General features: G+C 40.5%; 1 protein-coding gene and 1 long non-coding RNA gene across 2 annotated transcripts in view; both read right to left on the bottom strand.

Moving 5' to 3' along the window:
* LOC116695652 (calcium-activated potassium channel subunit beta-2) overlaps window positions 1–2,147 on the bottom strand; it is a 36,307-nt gene extending 34,160 nt beyond the window's left edge. Inside the window, exon 1 of the mRNA XM_032526074.1 lies at window positions 2,092–2,147. The gene's annotated coding sequence lies outside the window, so the exon portion shown is untranslated. The remainder of the gene's footprint in view (window positions 1–2,091) is intronic.
* Window positions 1–6,000, bottom strand: part of LOC116695664 (uncharacterized) — an 813,105-nt gene that overhangs the window by 676,784 nt on the left and 130,321 nt on the right. The window lies entirely within an intron of this gene.

The raw sequence follows: 6,000 nt of genomic DNA, 5'->3' as shown, positions 1-6,000 counted from the left end.
TCTGTGTGGAGTTTGCATGTTCTCCCCGTGTTTGCGTGGGTTTCCTCCGGGTGCTCCGATTTCTTCCCACCATAAAAGACATGTATCCTAGGTAAGACTACAGTTGAAAACTAGCCAATTGGCTAACACTGGCTCATTTACAGAAATGTTCATTAATGTGCATTGTCCTAATCAAATAAATAAAATAATAATTTATGCCCATTCATTCCCGATTATTTTATGTAAGTCAGGAAAGTGGCAGCATCTGCAACAATGTGAAGACAGCCTCGGATTGGTCGACACCTTTTAATACAAAAAGATTCATAAATAACCGTTCAGTTGTGGATTTATCATTTTGGAATTTTTGTGCAAAGTCTCAGAAATGATACTGCAGTTTCAGGCTGGATAACAAAGCTTCTGGAAGGTCTACAAACAAACAGAAGCCTTCTCAACAAACAGAACCACACTTGCTTGAAAGTGGAGATATCCAACATTATGTAACATGATTTATGGATACATAAGAAGGGATGTAAGCCACAAAAACTCTGTCCAACTCTCTGACAACGAGATGGCTTAAAATGTTAGGCTTATAGTGTGCAATGATGATAGTCTGTGGGATGGGATTTAGTGTGCGTGTGTGTGTGTGTGTGTGGGGGGGGGGCGTGGGGGGTGGAGAGTAAAAAGTAAGACATGACAGACTGTGGGAGAAAAAAAACAATTTAGGTTATGGATAAAGTAACTACAAGAAAACACATAATAAAGCACTTAATGTTATGGTTGTGTACTGTATGTGTTTCAGTTTCCTGTTTTATTTTGTAGTCTGTTTCTCCCTTGTCATGTCTTGTTTTACTTCCTGTCGTGTGTTTTCCCTCCTTTGTGATTGTCTGCCCCACCCTGATGTGTTTCACCTTACCCTGTGTATTTAGTCCCTGTGTTTTCTTTGTCTTTTGTCGGATCATTGTTTCTGTATGGTCTTCTATGAGAGTTTGCGTTTCTCTTGTCTTAGTGTTCCTAGTTCATGTGATTCCTGTTTTCTTCTTCTTGGACTACATCCTGGTATAGTGTCTTGTTGGTGATTAAATCCTCAAGCTGACCACTTCTGCCTGGCTATCTCTGCATTTGGGTCCTACTATTCTCTGTGTCGTGACATTTTAATTAGCACCAATAATTGAGCCTGGCTTGATGATAGCTCAAAATGACTGACAAGGGATGAAGGGAATTAGTAGTAATTTGGGTTGTGTCAGGCCACCTGATGGATGTGTCAATTTTCACTCTTAGCTTGGCTCCATATTTGGTCTCCACCAACTCCTGAAGGAAAAATCTGTCTCTTATGCCCTGTTTACACATGCATGGTTATTTTGACAAACTGAGACATTTTTCCTTCGTTGACACGTAAACAGAGAATTTGCCTCTGAAAACAAGTCTAAAACAAGTCTAAAACCTCTAAAACTTATTCTGAAAACTGATAGCTGTGCCGGATGTTATTTTAGAAAATGGAAAGGTTGAAATGTCTGTTTATGAAAATAGCTGCCCACGTGTAAACTTAAATGGGGATTTATTGAGTCACAAATCTTCATCTACCAATAATAATGAAAAAGGTGTGAGATGTCCTCAGGAAGATGTAGATAAGAAGCAGTAGCTAGGAGACAGTTAGCTTAGCACAAACACTGGAAGCAGATAGAAACAGCAAGCCTGGCTCTGTCCAAAGAACTACTGGCAGCTCTAAAGCTCACTAATTAACACGGTACTTGTCATTTTTACATTTCAGATTTTGAAGAGATTAAATTAATGCCTCAGTTATAGAACCTATTTATTTTCATTCATATATAATATGCCAACAAGGGTGTTACAAGTCTTAAAGAGCAACTTGCAGTTTGAAATGCTAAGCGGATGCATAGTTTAAAATAGCTACTGAATTAATATAATAAAATAATATATTGATATAATAATATAAAAACCCACAATAACTTTTCAAATGGTAATTTTCGCAAAATGTTAAGTACAAATTTAGGATAAAATCCACCTTGTTGTTCGTTAACATTTAAAAAAAGAACAGATGATGGAAGCAGTTCTTAAGCGCTGATGTGGTGTAAAACAGATCAGAGGTCTCACCCTGGGGTGCAATGAGCGCCGGCCTTCCTGAAGCTCCTCTGGCGTAGCCTATTGTCGCTGTGGCTATGGCTGACTGTGACTGACTGGCCGAGAGGACTGGCTACACACACGCACACGCACACGCACACACACACACAAACACACACACACACACACAAACAAAAGGACCACAGCATAACACGTAATCCATAAAGCAAACATTGAGAGAATTGGAGGAAGTGGAGTCTTTGCTCACTTTCCTGGTAGTGGGAGAGGGCGGCTGCGATTGGAAGTTTCCAACCAGTTCAAACTGGGGCTCAGTCGGAACTTAGACTTAGTCAAGGCTTGACAGTTTCCTCATGTTCACACAGATCAGACACTTGGAAAATTCATTCTTTGTTTCATGACAAAAGGGCCATTTTCTGCAACCTTTTATCCATGTAAAAATGTTGTACCTTGGGTAAAACGTTTAATGTGTAATGATCATTTTCAGTGATGTGAATTACACTAATGTTAGCTTAGGGTCCGGGGAAAAGTTTCTATATAAGGGAGACATCTCCACTTCACTTTTAATAATCCACTTTTACAGTTTCAGTTTGATTTACTCGCATGAATGTCATGGCTTTCGCTGCTCTGTCATACAGACGCTTGTTGGGGTTGTACTCAGCGCATTGATTGTAAAAATAACACACTGGTTTGTGTGAATTCTGGCTGTTGCCATCTTGGTATTTTGGAGCCAGTAGTGACCATATTTGGACAAAAGGGGCGGAGCTGGGACGGATGACAGTTTAGTTGGGCTGTGCGTAACCCTAAAATCGCTGTTTTTCAAACCTTCTAACGCCAGTCAGTCCAACCCAGCCGATTTTTATCTCTAGTTCATCAGCATGTAAGGCAGTACACAGAACTGGTTGAAAATCTGCAGTCTGCAGCTGACGCTAGCACAATGCTTAGCAAGCTGAAAAAGACATTTCTATGGGACCAAAATGTTCCAATCAACTTTGGCGAAGTGAAAACACACAGGGAGAGGGGCTACGTTTTAGATAAAAATATTGACAACACCCAAAAACAATTTCATGGTTGTTTTAACAGCCATGGTTAGCATTGCTAAGCCTCTATCATGATTGACAGGTCGGGGTGCAGCCACACCCCGAATGCATCCCCTACATTATCATCAATTTTAAAAATAAATGGGACCATAATTTACAAAATGAACATCATGCTGTATTAAAGAAGACTTGTGATTGAGGCCATACACTCTCTTAGTGAGGTAATACAGTATATCAAGGCAGAAGTAGGGTCATTTCCTCACAGATGTCTGTAAAAATTTACTTCTTTTGGGAGCCAGGGGAGTTGCTCCCTTCTGGAAATTAGATAGAATTCAGATTTAAGGCACTTTTCAGACCCGGAAGTTGCCGCTTGACTTAGCCTAACAGGTAGATCTGCTGAAAGAGTCTACAGCCATGCTAGCAGCTCTGTAAGGCTTTAAATAGGCATAGTGCTGTGTAGAGTGAATTGTCAGCATGCTGCAACATGAATGTGACCATCTTAATGTTTAGCAGGTACTGTCTAATGTATGCCATGTTTCCCATTTTATTTTTGCGTGTTGGTATGTCATTTTTGCTTATCACTTAACACAAAATGCAACCGAGGCTGATTAGAATGTATGTTGTTTTGCAGGTATTTAAACCAAAGTATTGGACAAATTAAAATTTAGACGTGATGATGGCACAAGATAAAAAGTCAGGGGTCTCCAAAATTAAATGCATTCAATGCAATTAATCTTGAGGGGAAACATTGTGGGAAATTTCACAACAATCCATCCAATAGCTATTGAGAATTTCACCATGGGCACCATGGATTTACTGTATGTACCAAATTTCATAACCATTCAGATATTTCAGTCTGGACCAAAGTGGTGGACCAACTAACTGACCAACATTCCTAGAGTCGCGCTACTAGAAGTGTGACAACATGCCATGAGGGTAGTCTCAAAAAAAGATGATCATATTCATCTAGCTTACCCAGTGGAGCATGCACCCCATGTAGACTGAGACATTTGCCCTTTGTCATCCGCTCTCTCTCTTCCCACTTCCCTGTCTACCCACTGTCTGATAAAGGGAAAAGCCCCAAAAAATAATCTAAAATGATCAAATCGACTATCACGTGACGTAAAAGATAGTGCTGTATTTAGTAAAGATGTAAATACACTATTAGGGTATTATAAAATGACCGGTTAAAAAAACAGTGTATTATTATTTTTTCATAATTTATTTTCTGTACGAAGAATACCTCTTGAGATGTATACACATCTACTCACATACAAGCTCCCCCAGACTAGCTTTACTACTATCCAATTTTACCATAATGTGATATTTTCAGGATTGATCATAATGAAAAACTAGCTTTATATAAAACAGAACTAATTCCTTCATTGCATACCAAAAATTGGTATTGCATATGTACACATGCACTGATGACAACAGACAGAAAACACCTTCTATTAGTAGTTTTACCATAGGTAACAGCTGCATTGTTACAGTGTGTGAAGAATTGTAACAGAATAAAAGTTATCTGAACATGCATCATCAGGGTCATCATGCAATAACAGGACTTGTTTAGACAGGAACTCCTCTGCAGTTACCAGACTGCCACCACTAGATGGAAGCAGAGAGGTGATCTGATTGGCTGTGAAAATGACTTGTGGTTGTACTCTTGAACAAGGCTCAGTGGATGGCAGTGTGGAGTTATACATGTAAACACAGAGGGGACGCTGTTTGTCCATAGGAGGCACTATATCCTTTATCTTCACTATTTTCATTCTCACACACGCACACACGCACGCACACACATATACACACACACACAGGCAGTGTTTTGAGACAGGGTTCACTCAGGGCTTAGGTTGGTATTCTATTTTAGAACTCCACCCTTAACAGCTCTAAATGGACTTAGTGACTCCACCCAACCCTCATCCTGCTGCAGGATTGTGTGTGTGTGTGTGTGTGTCTTTTAATGTGGAAAAGAAGAAAAGACAGTGAGAAATGAAAAGACCAAGGCATGGGGAGGAAATGTAGGTCACGTTAGATTGGAGGGAGGACAAAGTGAAGAGAATGGGGATAGAGAGAGACAAAAGGACGAAGGAGGACACGACACCCGCCCTCTGTATCCCTCACGTGTGCGTTGGCAAAATGACCAGCAGGGACAGAGAGACATGCAAAGTTTCACATAGGGATGAAGAAAGCAGGACACCACTTGATGATCACAAGTGTGTTTGTGGGTGTGTATGTACGTGTGGGTGTATTCTGGCCAATCAACAACAACTACAACATTGCAATGCTCCTTCCCTCCTCCCTCTCTTCTTCCACAAAGAGGTGACCTAAATACTAAAGCTGCTAAACTGTTGGAGGAAAAAAACCCAAAAGAACTGCTCTCTGAGTGTGTGTGGGTTGGTGGGCGAGGGTGGTGGGGGGCTATGGTAAATGTTGCATCAGTCATGAAAGCCATCGTACTGCAGCTCAAAGCTTTATTCTTGATTGTTGGCATAGCAACCACTGAGTCAAACCAGGATGAACCAAGAGGGCCTGATTACCCTGTGTGTGTGTGTGTGTGTGTGTGTGTGTGTGTGTGTGTGTGTGTGTGGTGTGTGCGGGCCTGCGTGTGTGTGGAGAGAGAGAGAGAGAGAGAGAGAGATGGAAACAGATTAGTAAAGTATGCTGTATTTATAATGTCGTAGTGAACCACTGGTGTTTTTTAAAACGCAGCCCTTCATCTGCAGCTCTCGCCTCTCTCTTCTAAGCCCCTCCACCCAGACATGCAACGGTAAATCTGTACAAGTTATTCATTTTAATGATCCTGATTGTGATCCTGATGCTGTTGTGTGTATATATATATATATATTATTATATATAATATATATACACTACCGTTCAT

The sequence above is a fragment of the Etheostoma spectabile genome, chromosome 9 (assembly GCF_008692095.1).
Source record: "Etheostoma spectabile isolate EspeVRDwgs_2016 chromosome 9, UIUC_Espe_1.0, whole genome shotgun sequence".
Taxonomy (NCBI): domain Eukaryota; kingdom Metazoa; phylum Chordata; class Actinopteri; order Perciformes; family Percidae; genus Etheostoma; species Etheostoma spectabile.
This window is presented reverse-complemented; position numbering and strand designations above follow the sequence as displayed.